The sequence below is a fragment of the Telmatherina bonti genome (genome assembly GCF_933228915.1).
Source record: "Telmatherina bonti genome assembly, chromosome: 20".
NCBI lineage: Eukaryota > Metazoa > Chordata > Actinopteri > Atheriniformes > Telmatherinidae > Telmatherina > Telmatherina bonti.
In genome coordinates this window covers 27,175,968-27,193,032 of record NC_136618.1, presented here as the reverse complement: position 1 = coordinate 27,193,032, position 17,065 = coordinate 27,175,968, and positions in this window count along the sequence as shown.

Sequence of the window (17,065 nt, the reverse complement as noted above, 5' to 3'; positions counted from 1 at the left end):
GAGTTAAGAGAAAAAAGGAGACAAAGATACACAGGAGAGAAAGCAAATGCATCTGCTGTTCAGTCTAAACAGACACCAGCTGGTAAGGAAGCAGACAACCTACGGCATCTTCAAGAAAAAACAAAGCTAACAATCATCAGGAGCACCTCTGAAAGGATGCACGAGCTGGAGAAACAAAATCAACATCAGCAAGACAGAAAATAAAACATTACTCTGGTTATTGGTGAATAATACCACAGGAAAACATGGTGATTGTTTCATAAGCTAGGTGAATGTGTGGAAAAATATCAGGAAGTAGAAAAGGACTCGGCCAAGCAGCTCACTGAGAAAAATTCTTTTAAACATTCCTGTGTCCAAAATTCCTTCCAGAACAGGCCAATACTTATTCTCAGAAACAAAATCACAAAAATCCACCCAGTAATTTTTACTGGGCGTCTCGGCCACACAGCGGCAGGCAGACTGCAGACTCCTTCAGTCATGAGTCACCCTCCTCCTCCCAGGCAGAGGCCCCCCGAACCTCACCTGGCATCCACCCCAATACCCAAGTCAATCACCATGTGGACCGGGATACTGCCAACCCCCCGACCCCACACTCCTTATCCCTGCACTATGCCTCCAACCCTGTATCAAAAGACGATGTACTAAGCAAGGGATAAATTTGACCTTGATCTCACATAAGTTATCGTGAAAAGTTTTCATTACTTTCTCCATTCATGAAACTATCGGTCTTTTCATTTTGCAGAAAGAGTTTTCTTTTCCTCATCCAGCATGCTCACTGAGACTGTCTAAATAATGTGGAACAACCGCCTTCAGGACAGCGCGGTGGCAGGGTGGTTAGCAGTGTGGCCTCACAGCAAGAAGGTTGCTGGTTTGAGTCTTTGTGGGGAGGTTCTAAAGGTTGGCCTTTCTCTGCGAGTTTGCATGTTCTCCGGTGTATGCTTGGGTTCTATCTGGGTTCTCCGGCTTCCTCCATCTATTCAAAGAGATGTACACTACTCACAAAAAGTTAGGGATATTTGGCTTTCAGGTGAAATTGATGGAAAATGCAATATGTTCATGCTACAGTGATATAATATCATAAAAGTAAGACATTTAAGTAGAAGGATGCACTACTGATTTCCTCATCTCAAAAAATTCATTCAACACAAAAGGTAACAACAATGGTAGTTACACCACAACAAAAAATTTGAACGTCTCAATGTCTCGTCATGTGCCCTTGAGCATCAATTACAGCTTGACAACGACGTCTCATGCTGTTCACAAGGCAACTTATTACCTGCTGAGGCATGGCATCCCACTCTTCTTGAAGGGCAGCCCTCAGGTCATTGAGGTTCTGGGGTGCAGGGTTTCGAGCCTCTACACGACGGCTCAGCTGATCCCACAGGTTTTCAATGGGATTCAGGTCTGGAGAGAGTGCAGGCCATTCCATTTGAGGTACATCAGTCTCCAACAGCCGTTCCCTGATGATGCGGCCTCGATGAGCAGGAGCATTGTCGTCCATGAAGATGAAATTAGACCTGTGCTGTTCATGTAGGGGCACAATCACTGGATTAATGATGTTATTCAGGTATTATGGGCTTGTCACTGTACCATTCACAAAGTGTAGGGCAGTTCTGTACCAAGTGGACACCCCTGCCCACACTGTAACACCGCCACCACCAAAAGCCCGCCTGGTGACAACAGTGGCTGATGCATAGCGCTCTCCCTGACGTCTCCAACATCATTTCTGCTCAGTGTGAATCGACTTTCATCAGAGAACAGCACTGAGGCCCACTGGTTCCACGTCCAGCGTAAATGCTCCCTGGCCCATGCAAGACGATGATGCCTGTGCCTGGTGGTGTGGTCAGGTACCCGTGCAGGTTGTCTAGCACGCAGACCACGCTGATGGAAACGGTTTGGAATGGTCTGACGTGACACTTGGGTGCCTCTCACCTCTCTTAAACGTGCCTGGAGTTGAGTGGCATTCATCATCCGGTTTCTCAGGGCAGTGTTCACAATGTAGCGGTCATCAGCACGGGATGTGGCCAAAGGACGTCCACTTCTAGGCCTTTCTGTGACTCTTCCAGTCTCTCCATATCTCTGTTGCAACCTGCTGATGGCACTCTATGACACTCCAAGCTCAGTGGCCACTTCTGTCTGAGAACGTCCTGTTTGAAGCATCGCAATGGCAAGGGACTGTTGTTCCATTGTTAGGTGTCGTCTTGGTCTCATGATGTCAAAATGTGAACAGCATGATGAGGACAACTGTTTAAACACCAGCTCTAATTGAACCAGGACATTTATTGGTCAATTCAAGGATCACACACCTGCCGTGATTTTTGCCGTTAAGCTCCTTGTTAGAGAACAGCAACTTGTGCAAAATTTATTGAAACATTTAACAGTTGGACATATGCATTTAAAAGCTTAGAGAAGATCACATTAAGTTCACCTGTACAGGTTTGAATGCATTTTAGGCTTGTTGTGAAATTTCACCCAAAAGCTGAATATCCCTAACTTTTTGTGGATAGTATATGTTAGTTTCTCCCAATCATCACTAGGACTGAGTGAATGGTTGTTTGTCTCTCTGTGTTGGTCCTGTGATGGACTGGTGACCTGTCCAGGGTATACCAGGCCTCTCGCCCAATGATTGTTGAGATTGACTCCAGCTTCCCTGTGACTCTTACTTTGTCGATCAATCGCTTTAGGATCAACTTGTGAATTAAGTCAATTCAGTTCAACTTTATTTGTATAGCGCCACTTCATAGACATAGTCACATGATCACAGCAAAGAGTCAAAACAAATGAACTATGAAATCCTAAGCCTTTACTCATGGTTCAGTTGTGTCATGAATTCTCTTTTTCAGAGTTATAGTGGTGGGATTTGTCCTGATGAGAGCCAATTGAAGCTTGTTTGCTCTGCTGACTTGCTGAGAAGCGCAGAAGAATGTAGATTACAACTTCATGGAGGGTGAGAACTCCCTCTCAGCCAAAGATGGACTCCTTGATCTCTTTTAAAATGCAGCTAAAAACACATATTTTTTGAAAACTTGCTTTTATTTAGTTTTTATGTTCTTTTATGTTTTCTGTTGTTTCAGGTTTTGTGTTTTATTATAAAGTATGTTTTGATTTCTATCTTGATAGGTGCTATAAAAATAAACATTTACTTAGTTTACTTACTAGAACAATTTCCAAAACAAATTGAATCTGTGTTTGGTAGTTAAAGGAACTGGATTCAGGTCTGGATTCCTAGAGGATTGGTTACTGCTGTGTATGATAGAGGTAAACACACACTGCCTTAAAACAAAACAGAATAACCCACTTCTGCATACGGCAATGATCAGTGGGTGCGTTTCTATTACACCTGGAATTGCTCAAAAACTAAATATCGCAATAAAAAAACGCTACTGGAAACACCTTCATTTAGAACAGTGTCATATCTCTAAAAGGTTTTTACACTCTCAAGGTGGTTTTTCAGATGTTTCGAAATAGAAAAATATCGCAAAAGTGTCATGGAAACACTTTCTTCACGCAGTACAGAGCAAACAGCGAATTTCAGAGTTTGAGAAAACAAAACGTGGAATAATAGCTTTGAAAATACAAAGCAAATTCTCTGATGCAAGTGGAAAACCCCAAAGTAATGTAATGTGGCTACTTTGCATAAGCTGCAATTTTCATAAAATCTCAGGAGAGTAACAATATTTTACAGGACTTGAGGCGAATGGGCTAAACATTGTTCAATGGAAACCCTTGCAAATTGCAATTTTTGTTTGAAACACAAATATTGGTTTTATTTTGTGAGAAAATGTAACGGAAATGCAGCTATAGACAAGTTGAAGCAAACTCTCTAAATAGAACATCAAAGTTTCAAACTTAGCAACAAAATGTTAGCTGTCCTCTGAAGTGTGCATCGGTGGAATTGATGTTTGAAATGCGGACTGGGATTGAACACATTAATTAATCTTTTTTACTTGACATAACCACTGAAAAACCAAGCTCTAGATGAAGCTTTGATATTGCACCTTACCAGTGTGCCTTTAAGGGAGTTTCAGGATGCATTCACATTCGGATTGTCCACTAGACTTGGTCCAATTGGGCACTCTGCTCAGTTATAATGACCTGTGTCCTTGTGGACCAAGATCACAGGAAGTTGAGATCGTTTAACTTCTGCACCAAGATGTTGCATATCTTCTATAAATCTGTTGTGGAGAGTGCAGTCAGCTTTGCAGCATCTGCTGGGGTAGTAGCATCAGAACCAGAGACTTGAAGAGAATCAACAAACTGATCAAGAAAGCTGCTTCTGTGCTTGGAGTAACTCTGGAACCGCTGGAGCTGATTGTCCAAAGAAGAATGCTGCACAAGCTGATGAAGATGATGGAGGATTCTTCACACCCTCTCCACAACACAGTGATGAAACAACAAAGTGTGTTCAGTGAGAGGCTCCTTCAGGTCCGATGGAAGACTGAAAGATACAGAAGATCATTCCTGCCAGCAGCCATCAGCCTCTAGAACAAGACCTCCTCTAATTAATTATTATCTACTACAATATTGAATTTCCCTTTGGGGATTAATAAAGTATTTTTCATTTCATTTTCATATCCTACACTTGGTTTGTGACTCTATGGAGACTATTCTGAAAAAAGAAATATAACATTTTAGCTTCTTTCTCTGAATGAGGAAGATCTTTCCTTACAGGTAAATTGAACAAAATTTAGTGTGGGTTAAACCCTAAGGGAAATTTTCTTTATTATTCTTTGTTTTTTTTAATCTCATTGTTATAACCTGAAAAAATTTCAATAAAAGGGGTAAGAGTTAAGTTATAACCTTAACCTCCCAACAAAAAGTTAGCTTCTTCATTCTTCCAGTTTAAGGACAAGAAAGCGGGAAGGAGTCCTCAAACTCTTCAGGTAAGCCCCTTTACCCAGACGCCAGCAGAAGCAGAAGGTCTTGAACTATTATGCTGTTCTTATAACCTTCCGACCCTGGGAAGCAAAAAACTAGACTCAGCTCGGAGGGTACAAAGAACCGTTTAGTTAGGCTAATAGTTGGGACCTTTTGTAGGAGATCAGTGTGAGAGACTATCCCCGGGGGGTCAGGGTGAGAGTCTGCCCCCCCACCCCCTAACGAGAAAGAGATAGGCTTCGGCAATATTCTCTGAAGGGGTTTTATGAAAATAACTCTAGTGCAAAATTAGCTTTAGTAACAGTTTCTCATTAGAGTCTAATTATATTATATAAAATAACTAGTGGGAAACGAACGTCAGCAATGGTTTCTTATTGGATATTAAAAAGAATTCAAAGAACTAGTCCTAGGGATAGTTCTAGGAATTCCCAAAAAACTCCCAAAAAGCAACCAAAGCCTCGTTTAGAGTTACGCAATTGTTGATTAAGAAAAAGAAGGCATTTACAGACGGGGAGGTTGTCAAAGAAGCAATGATGATAATTGCTAAAACTGTGCTTGAAGACGAGAAGTATGGAACCGAATGTACTCTCCAGTCTTTCCGATGTTTAACTCGGGGCACTACAATGGTAAGAAGAGTGTCGGCGATGTTTGGGAACTTGACCGACCAGCTGGACCGTGATCTGGTGAGGTGCCGGTGGTTCAGCATCCAGTGTGACGAGTCGGTAGACAGCAGCAGTACGGCGCAGCTGATGGTCTTTATCCGGATGGTGTTTGATGATTTCTCCACAAAAGAAGAACTTTTGACACTACTGCCCCTGAAGACAACTACGAGGGGAGTTGACATTTATAACGCAGTGATGGAGTTTTTGGTGATGCCGCTGGAAAAGCTGGTATCAGTGACTACGGATGGGGCTCCTGCTATGATCGGCTGACACACAGGATGTGTTGCTCACTGTAAAGCTGACCCAGAGTTCCCAAACTTTCTGCAGTACCACTGCATCATACACCAGCAGGCCTTATGTGCAAAAGTGATCTGCTTTGAGCACGTAATGACTCCCGTCGTAAAGATCATAAACAGCATCCACTCCAGAGCTAAACAGCACAGAACATTCAAGGTACTTTTGGAGGAGCTGTCAGCTGAATATGGTGACCTGCTACTACACACAGAAATCCGATGCTCAGCAGGGGATGAATTTTGCAACGTTTTTTGTTACTTTTGGGTGAAATCAAAGAGTTCATGCAGTCCAGAGGTGAGGACACCGTGCTGCTGGGGGACACTGAGTGGATACTTGACCATGCATTTTTAACGGACATTACTGGAAAACTGAACAGTTTGAACTGTGAGCTGCAAGGCAAAGGTAAAACTGTCGCCGATATGATAAGTGCTTTAAATGCATTTAAAGCTAAGATGAACCTTTTCTCTGTGCATTTACAGAGAAAAAAAATGCTGCACTTTCCCTCTGTGCAGATGGTGCTGAAAGACAAAGCTTATGCTTCTGAGGCTTTTGACAAAGTTGCAGAAAAGTACTTTCAGGTCATAAACAGAGTTGGGCAAGAGTTTGAGAACAGGTTTTGTGACCTGGATCGGCTTGAGACATGCGTGTCGTTCATTTCTAATCATTGCTGAGCAGTTAAGTGCAACATTCAGCCTGGATGCTGAACAGATTGAAATTGTAACACTGCAAAATGACCTCCACCTCAAAGCCCACCAGGCTGCACCAAACGTTTGGTGCCTTGTTGACACAGAAAAGTACAGTGGTGTATGCGCAGCAGCTATGAAGGTTGCAAGCCTGTTTGGTTCAACTTATCTTTGTGAATCAGCCTTTTCTGACATGAACTTTATCAAGAACAAACACAGAATGAGCCTCACTGATGCACATCTGCAAGACTCGCTCAGAGTTGCAGTGTCAACTTACACACCAGAGTACAACACACTAGTTAACAGCATACAATGCCAGGCTTCCCACTAACTGACAAAGAAGCAGATAACAGATTTGGTGTCCAGTTCAAAGTGTGACATGATTTATTTAAAAATTTGAGAGTTGACTTTTGTCTTTTACATGAGCTATTATTTGTACAAACATGGTGCAAAGTAATTCATGATTTGTTAAAAAATGTTAGTGGCTAGCTACTTAAAATGGGATATTGTGATTTCACAAGACTGTCTTAGAAGTGATGATTTGAAAATGTTTAATTTGAAAAATGTGCACTTAGAGAAAATATAAAAATAAAGTGTTGCATATTGATATTTATCCGTTTCTATATTTATTTATTGTGAGAAATCATTAAGATGATCAGTGTTTCCAAAAAGACAAATATCATTAATTATTAATAATAACATAGAGTTAAAGGTAAATTGAGCAAATTGGCTATTTCTGGCAATTTATTTAAGTGTGTATCAAACCGGTAGCCCTTCGCATTAATCAGTACCCAAGAAGTAGCTCTTGGTTTCAAAAAGGTTGGTGACCCCTGTTCTAGAGAGTTCGAACCTCATAACCAAATTCTGGTTATAAAAAATATGAAATGAGAAATTAAATAACCAGTATCTCACTGGTTATACAAAATATTAAAAGATAAACCCCTTGACCGGAGTCTCACGATCGAAGAAAAGATCAAAGAGGAACTCGAGAGGGAATTGTTTTGCAGTTACATTTCCTTCAAAGGTTCAACAGGATTAAAAACGTATTTTTCATTTCATTAAAATATATCCCCATTCTCACTTAAGGTGACGCTGTGCTAGTATTTAGCAAAAAAGAAGACAAAACCCACATTAAGAAAACATTTCAGAAGCGAATGTGCCCTGAAAATTTGTATGAGTTGCTGGACTGTATGTTATATGTTGCAAGGGAAGCAGATAATCACAGAAACCCAGAGGGACTTTTTTTTTTTTTTCATAAATGATCCAAAATTAGACAGATAAATACCAAGGTATTATCATTTTTCCTTTGGGGGAAAAATAGTAATTTAAAAAGGCACACAATTCCTGAACAGAACAAGCGTGATTTAAAAGAAAACACAATGGCATGTTGTGTAATTCGTTGCTATGGCGATCTGTGCATGTTCTTTTCTATGGGTGGGAGGGGCTTAAGATCAAAGCAATGATGTCATAAAGGAGTCCTCAGATATAATAAAGGCCAGAACTGAAAGTTTTGCTTTTATCAGTTCTCATCTCCGTGTCTGAGTTTACGTAGAGTTTGTTGCAAGCACATCATAAGCATTTTAGCAAGACAGCACTAATTATTTTCACATTGTGATACAGAAATCTTAGTTAATAGCAAATTTTGACCAGCACTTAAAGACCAAACAGCAAAATGAGTCAAATTAGAACCTCTTCAGCTCAACTTTGCAGCAACATCGTAGAACAAGAAAACATGAGTGATATCTGTGAAGGGATAATCTCCCCTTACCATGACATCCCATTGGTCCCAGAAGAACAGGAGCTCTCTGAAACACCAGTAGAAGAAATATCAAGGAAACGACGAAAAAGGAAGCGACCATCTGAGAACATTAATGTTTCAAGGGAGTTTTTACAAAGTGGGGACATAGAATCCAAAACTTCTGCTGAATCAAATAATGAGAAAGAAATCGAATTGGTTACAAGACCAAAAGTGGTCTTGGAGTTGCCAGTGCAAGAAACATCACTTGGACAACGACCCCCAATAAAGGAGCGACGATCATCAGCTTTGGAAAACAGGGTACCCAAAATAATCCGAGAACTTGTACAACTTAAGGATGCCTTTTCTGAGAACATGCTTGGCTTAGAAAAGATTATTTCCTCACTTGGAGAGACAGAACCAGTAAGTCTCACAGAATTAATGGACAATGATGAAATGGAATCTGTCCCTGAGCCCAAGGAGGTCTCAGAAATACCAGTGCAAGATAGATATAGGAGACAACAGCACAGATATGAGAAGAGAGCATCACCCGCTTTGGAAAACAAGATTCCCAAAGTAATCCTACAACTTGTGAAACTTAAGGATGCCTTTTCGGAGAACTTGCTTGGTTTAGAAAAGACTATTTTATCACTTGAAGAGACAGAACCAGTAAGTCTCACAGACTTAATGGACAATAATGAAATGGAATCAGTCCCAGAACCCAAGGAGGTCTCGGAAACACCAGTGCAAGTAACATCGAAGAGACAACCGTGCAAATATGAGAAGAGAACATCATCCGTTTTGGAAAACAAGAAACCTAAAGTAATGCTAGAACTTGTAAAACTTAGGAATACCTTTTCTGAGAACTTGCTTGGTTTAGAAAAAATTATTTCAACACTTGGAGAGACAGAACCAGAAAGTCTCACAGACAAAATTGAAATGGAATCAGTCCCAGAATCCAAGGAGGTCTCAGAAACACCAGCACAAGAACCGTCAAAAAGACGACGCCGCAGAAATAGGAAGAGACCCAAAAACAGTGTAGAAAAAAATGCTCCAGCGCTCACAGAAGGCAACGACGAACTTCTGCTAAATGAGTTTGTTTCACAGAACAGGTTTTCACAAAGCAGAGAGTCAGTCCCTGAAAATCTCTCTCAATTAGTGGACGACAATAAAACAGAATTGGCCTCAGCACCAAAACAGGTCTCTGAAACACCAGAATCCACTGTGGAAAACATAGCTGAGGAAATCCAAGACATTGCAGAAGGTAAGGACAGCTTCTTTGACATCTTGCATGTTTCAGAGAATTGTTTATTACAAAGCGAAGACTTAGAATCAGAATGTTGCACTGAGCTGGAACATAACAATGATATAAAATGGGTTCCAGAACCCAAGGAGGTCTCTGAAACGCCAGCACAAGAACCGTCAAAAAGACGACGCCGCAGAAATAGGAAGAGACCCAAAAACAGTGTAGAAAAAAATGCTCCAGCGCTCGCAGAAGGCAACGACGAACTTCTGCAAAATGAGTTTGTTTCACAGAACAGGTTGTCACAAAGCAGAGAGTCAGTCCCTGAAAATCTCTCTCAATTAGTGGACGACAATAAAACAGAATTGGCCTCAGCACCAAAACAGGTCTCTGAAACACCAGAATCCACTGTGGAAAACATAGCTGAGGAAATCCAAGACATTGCAGAAGGTAAGGACAGCTTCTTTGACATCTTGCATGTTTCAGAGAATTGTTTATTACAAAGCGAAGACTTAGGATCAGAATGTTGCACTGAGCTGGAACATAACAATGATATAAAATGGGTTCCAGAACCCAAGGAGGTCTCGGAAACACCAGTGCAAGTAACATCGAATAGACAACCGTGCAAATATGAGAAGAGAACATCATCCGTTTTGGAAAACAAGAAACCTAAAGTAATGCTAGAACTTGTAAAACTTAGGAATACCTTTTCTGAGAACTTGCTTGGTTTAGAAAAAATTATTTCAACACTTGGAGAGACAGAACCAGAAAGTCTCACAGACAAAAATGAAATGGAATCAGTCCCAGAATCCAAGGAGGTCTCAGAAACACCAGCACAAGAACCGTCAAAAAGACGACGCCGCAGAAATAGGAAGAGACCCAAAAACAGTGTAGAAAAAAATGCTCCAGCGCTCGCAGAAGGCAACGACGAACTTCTGCAAAATGAGTTTGTTTCAGAGAACAGGTTTTCACAAAGCATAGAATCATTCCCGGATAATCTCTCTCAATTAGTGGACGACAATAAAACAGAATTGGCCTCAGCACCAAAACAGGTCTCTGAAACACCAGAATCCACTGTGGAAAACATAGCTGAGGAAATCCAAGACATTGCAGAAGGTAAGGACGGCTTCTTTGACATCTTGCATGTTTCAGAGAATTGTTTATTACAAAGCGAAGACTTAGGATCAGAATGTTGCACTGAGCTGGAACATAACAATGATATAAAATGGGTTCCAGAACCAAAGGAGGTCTCTGAAACACCAGAATCCACTGGGGAAAACATAGCTGAGGAAATCCAAGACATTGCAGAAGGTAAGGACAGCTTCTTTGACATCTTGCATGTTTCAGAGAATTGTTTATTACAAAGCGAAGATTTAGGATCAGAATGTTGCACTGAGCTGGAACATAACAATGATATAAAATGGGTTCCAGAACCAAAGGAGGTCTCTGAAACGCCAGCACAAGAACCGTCAAAAAAACGGAGGCGCAAAAGAAAGAAGCGAACATCATCCGCTAAGGATACCTTTTCGGAGAACTTGCTTGGTGCAGAAAACCTTATTTCATCGCTTGGAGAGACAGAACCAGAAAGTCTCAGAGAAATAATGGACAAGAATGAGATGGAATCTGTCCCAGAGCCCAAGGAGGTCCCAGAAACGCCATTGCAAGATATATATAGGAGACAACCGAGTGAACATGAGAGGAGACTCGAGCCCATTGTGGATAGCAACATTCAAGCGCTCACAGAAGGCAAGGACGACCTTCCACAGAACATGGAACTCCCTGTACTTCACGAAAGCAGTCCTTCAGAAAACTCAACTTTTACAGGAAACTTGGCTGAGCAGGGTGTTGAACAAGAACCAGATGCAGTCTTTGAAGTGTCAGTAGAAAACCAGATAGAAATGGTCTCAGAACCCCAAGAGGTTTCCGAACCACAAGAGGTTTCTGAACCACCAGAAGACAAAATTTCAAAAAGCAGCATTCAATCTGAACTTGAGAAACCAGAATTTCTCCCAGAAAAAAAGATTTATTTTGCTGAGGACTTCTATAAAAAGGGATGGAAATCCATTCCAGAGAAGCCTTCAGCGTGGAGGCGTTTCAAAAAATTCATAACGCCAGCACATCGGCGGCAGTATAAAAGTGAGATGGACGAAGAAAAATCCAGCACTTTCCCAACTTCCTCGTTTCCCATTGAAGATCTTCCAACAGACAGTTTGGAAGAGTCCTCTGAAGGATCAATGGTTTCGGAAGAGAAAATATATTATGCTGAAGATTTTTGTGAACCGCGATGGAAATCCATTCCAGAAAAGCCTTCAGCGTGGAGGCGTTTCAAAAAATTCATAACGCCAGCACATCGGCGCCAGTATAAAAGTGAGATGGACGACGAAAAATCCGGCTCTTACTCATATTCCTCGTTTCGTACCGAAGATCTTCCAACAGACAGTTTGGCAGAGTTCTCTGAAGGATCAGTGATTTCGGACGTGGAACTGTATTTTACTGAAGTCTTTTATTTTGAGTAAAGGAAATCCATTCCAGGGAAGCCTTCAATGTTGAGGCTTTTTTAAAAATCTGGTATGCCAGCACATCTGCGGCCACATGTTGCCACCCGTCCCATAAAACACGCAATTGTCCTTTAATTGACAGACAAACGTTGCGTCCCAGATTGAACCAATACAGGACGCACTTTGTTACATATTTTCATAACTTTCCAACAGCCTACACATGTTTAAGATCAGAATGTTGCATTGAGCTGGAACATAACAATGATATAAAATGGGTTCCAGAACCAAAGGAGGTCTCTGAAACACCAGTACAAGAAACATCAAAAAAACGGAGGCGCAAAAGAAAGAAGCGAACATCATCCGCTAAGGATACCTTTTCGGAGAACTTGCTTGGTGCAGAAAAACTTATTTCATCGCTTGGAGAGATAGAACCAGAAAGTCTCAGACAAGTAATGGACAAGAATGAGATGGAATCGGTCCCAGAGCCCAAGGAGGTCCCAGAAACTCCATAGCAAGATATATAGAGTAGACAACCGAGTGAACATGAGAGGAGACTCGAGACCATTGTGGATAACAACATTCAAGCGCTCACAGAAGGCAAAGACGACCTTCCACAGAACATGGAACTCCCTGTACTTCACGAAAGCAGTCCTTCAGAAAACTCAACTTTTACAGGAAACTTGGCTGAGCAGGGTGTTGAACAAGAACCAGATGCAGTCTTTGAATTGTCAGTAGAAAACCAGATAGAAATGGTCTTAGAACCCCAAGAGGTTTCCGAACCACAAGAGGTTTCTGAACCACCAGAAGACAAAATTTCAAAAAGCAGCATTCAATCTGAACTTGAGAAACCAGAATTTCTCCCAGAAAAACATGTTTATTTTTCTGAGGACTTCTATAAAAAGGGATGGAAATCCATTCCAGAGAAGCCTTCAGCGTGGAGGCGTTTCAAAAAATTCATAACGCCAGCACATCGGCGGCAGTATAAAAGTGAGATGGACGAAGAAAAATCCAGCACTTTCCCAACTTCCTCGTTTCCTATTGAAGATCTTCCAACAGACAGTTTGGAAGAGTCCTCTGAAGGATCAATGGTTTCGGAAGAGAAAATATATTATGCTGCAGATTTTTGTGAACCGCGATGGAAATCCATTCCAGAAAAGCCTTCAGCGTGGAGGCGTTTCAAAAAATTCATAACGCCAGCACATCGGCGCCAGTATAAAAGTGAGATGGACGACGAAAAATCCGGCTCTTACTCATACTCCTCGTTTCGTACCGAAGATCTTCCAACAGACAGTTTGGCAGAGTTCTCTGAAGGATCAGTGATTTCGGACGTGGAACTGTATTTTACTGAAGTCTTTTATTTTGAGTAAAGGAAATCCATTCCAGGGAAGCATTCAATGTTGAGGCTTTTGTAAAAATCTGTAACACCAGCACATCTGCGGCCACGTGTTGCCACCCGTCCCATAAAACACGCAATCGTCCTTTAATTGACAGACAAATGTCTCGTCCCAGATTGAACCAATACAGGACGCACTTTGTTACGTATTTTCATAACTTTCCAACAGCCTACACACATCAGTCACACACATCAACACTCAATCTAAAATTAATCAACAAAATAAAACACAGGACATACAACAGCCAGCAAAAATGTCTTTTAAAAGTGTCAACTCTAGCTTACCTGGTACTCTACCTCCTCAAAATAAAAACGCGCATGGAAAACAGACGTGAAGAAGCGCGGCTGAAGCGTCAATTAAGATGTTATAAATCAAATTGTACAACATGTCAGCGACCGTTCAGTCGCGCATGGTGGACTGTCTGACATCTAACAGCATCAGGAGAGCATGATCATTTATTTATATGCTCTATTAGCCGGTATAAATACCATATATACCCATTAACAACGTATTTTCAATGGATGTAAAGTTTATAAATACCCTCAAAAATATATATAGCCTAGCTATAGGGAAACGTTCATCTTCATATGCATTTCCTGCATTAAAATGTTTAGAGCTTTATGTATTTATGTCCATTTTTGAGGAATCTGTAGAAAGTGATCATTCGATAAATTAGCCTTTTTATTAGTGTTGTTAAACTGGTATGGCATGACTTCCCTTCAAGTCATGAAGCTGGCAGTGAGCAAATACAGTCCAATATGTAGGATTAAACAACGAGGAGCTGCATTTCACTGCACGGCGCGGGGCCTCGGCGTCGTCATCATCACGATCCCACACAGTAAACAGTTTATTTTTTTCTGTTCGTTTCTTTTCTTCTCTTTTCATTACTAAACTCGCTAAATATGCTAAAGTAGGTTATTTTATGTTGGCCTGAGCTTGTTTAAGGAGCGTGTTTCTCTCATTCGCCTGTCAAAAGTCAGCTGACCTGAACCAGCTGATTAACGTGTCGCTATGGTGACGCCCGTAACGGAATGGTAAGACAATAATTGAACTTGCCCAACTATCAGTGACCACGGTATAGATGATATGAATTTCTCATCCTAGTCCTTCTCTCTTACCGCATGCAGGTGAAGTGACACAGGAGTTATTTTTTGTAAAGTTCAATGTTGCACACTCTACACACAGAAATCTTTAAGGTTAAATAATTACACAATAACTAAGCATTGTGCATATGGCCCTTTATGATGTAAAGTATTTTCCTCATGTTAGTAGAGATCCTTGTAATCACAGCTTTATGTTGCCTAATTAGCAAAACTATATATCCAACAATGTTGCACAGCAAAGAATTCAATCATTTCTAATGAAGCATTTCAATCTTACCAATACCTCATTTTAATTTATGAATGGTGGCAACCCAATCCGCGGCAGTATAAAAGTAAGATGGATACCAAACAATCCACCCCCATCTTGAATAACCTGTGTCCTGCCGAAGATCTTCCAGCAGACAGTTCGTAAGAGATCTGTGAAGAAGCAGAGATTTCTGAAAAGAAAATAAATTTAGAAGATTTTTTATAAAGAAACAAGAAAATTCAAACCAAAGAATTCTTCTAACACACTTTCATGAGATATAAATGATAACTTGCAAAAAAATGTACACATTTACAATATTTTACACACAAAACTTTGTCTTCACTCTCATTCATCAAATAGTTTTGCTTCTAAACAACGTTAAACATACAAATCGTTAAATGCGTGTTCATGATTCGCCTAGTACATACAGAGAATCTGCATTCACGCACAGGATCAGTTTACAAGTCATCAGTGGGTTTTGAGTGAAAGAAACACAAAAGAAACAACGGCGCAGAAGTAAGAAGAGATCCAAGACTAGTGTAGAAAACCACGCTCAAGCGCTCACAGAAGGCAAAGGCGACCTTTTGCAGAACGTAGAATTTTTCTAACAATCAGAGAATTGTTTATGACAAAGTGGAGATTTAGAATCAGAATGTTGCACTGAGGTGGAACATAACAGTGATATAGAATGGCTTCCAGAACCAAAGGAGGTCTCTGAAACGCCAGTACAAGAATCATCAAAGAAACGACCATCATCCACTTTAGAAAACAACATTAGTCATCCTAGAACTTCAAAAAACCTCAAAAATTTCTAACACCAGCACATCAGCGGCGTCATAAAAGTAAGATGGACACAGACAAATCCAACACTCAAATATGCGTATAATAATATACCATATAATATAATGTATATATTTTACTCATAATAAAATAACAAAATATATGTATATTTCTGGATATTTTGCTTCCAATGAGCCAGACTAGTCTTTCAAGGTGGTCTTAAGCAGGAAATCTTTGATGCTATAAAGTAAAAAAATGTTTTTGCAGCAATTTTTTTATAGCCTGGCACACCAGACTGGAGCGCTCTATATATATTCAGTACAGAGCGACTCAGTCTGGACACCTTCCCCTTCACGGTGATTCACATCGGTCTGAAACAAAACGGCCACTCTCTGATTGGTTGATCTGAAGAGACTCTTGCCTTGCATCACCACATATTCTTCAAAACATTCAAGATGGCTCACGGACGTAGCGGGAGTTTGTTTCATTTTGATTAGGTTCTAAAAGCAACACCGAGTTGCCAATGATTCCATTTAGCCTCAGATTTTTATAACAAAAAAAACAACAAGTCATTTATGCATGCACTGCATGCCATGTTTATTTTCTTCTGTTGCATTCGCTCTATTTCTGGACATTGTAGGCTACTGCTTTACTGACGTCACGTCCGCCATTTTTATGATTGGTTTACTACGCACTTGTTTGTCCTGGCCTAGAAATCCGTTGATGCGAGTGTGTCCCCATACTCTACGCTGGTACAGCAAGAGAGTCTGTCTTTCCCAACTAACATTGCAGAGCTTTCTCTTTATAAAAAGCCTACCAAAAGGTGTTTCCAGATGGACTCCTGTATGTCATGTGACAAATTAAAGCATTGCTTTTAGTTCCTAACTTCAGGAATCCACTTAACGCGTAAGCGCTGTAGAAGCGCCTCAGAGCGAGTGCGCCTAGCCTTCTGCCCAGCAACCTATTTCACTAGCAGAGTTTAAGAATGGAACGTCTGGTCGCAGTTCACATGAGGATTGCGTAATCGTGCACCATAGTTGGTGAAGGCCTACTTAAAACGCTTTATAAACTGCTTCAAAGTGAACAGTTAACCTGCAAATAAAAAGCAGGCACAGTTCGACCGCGTCTCAAGTGCTGCTCTTTATTTCTTTATAGTAGGGAGGTGTAGTATCAAAACAAAGTTACAAAATGGCGCAGCTTTCCTCCTCCAGGATAATTGCCTGTTTTCCACTGTGTCATTTATTAAGTGAAACCATCTTGCCTTTAACGGCTTGGTGCTTTTTTTATTTGCAGCTTTAAATAAATTTGGGTTTTGTGTATGGGGTAGTGTGATGGGGCATGTGTGTGGGAGACTATGGGTGTAAGTATGGGGGAGTCTGGGGGTTCAAGTGGATGGGAGGAAGGGTGGCATTGGGAAATGTTGTGGTGCATGTGCGAGGGGTTTGGGTTTGGGGGAGGGTGATGTTCCATGAGTATGCTGGGGTGCAGGGGGTGTATATAAGGCAATGGGATGGTGTGTTTGGGGGGTAAGGGTTTGTTTATGGGGAG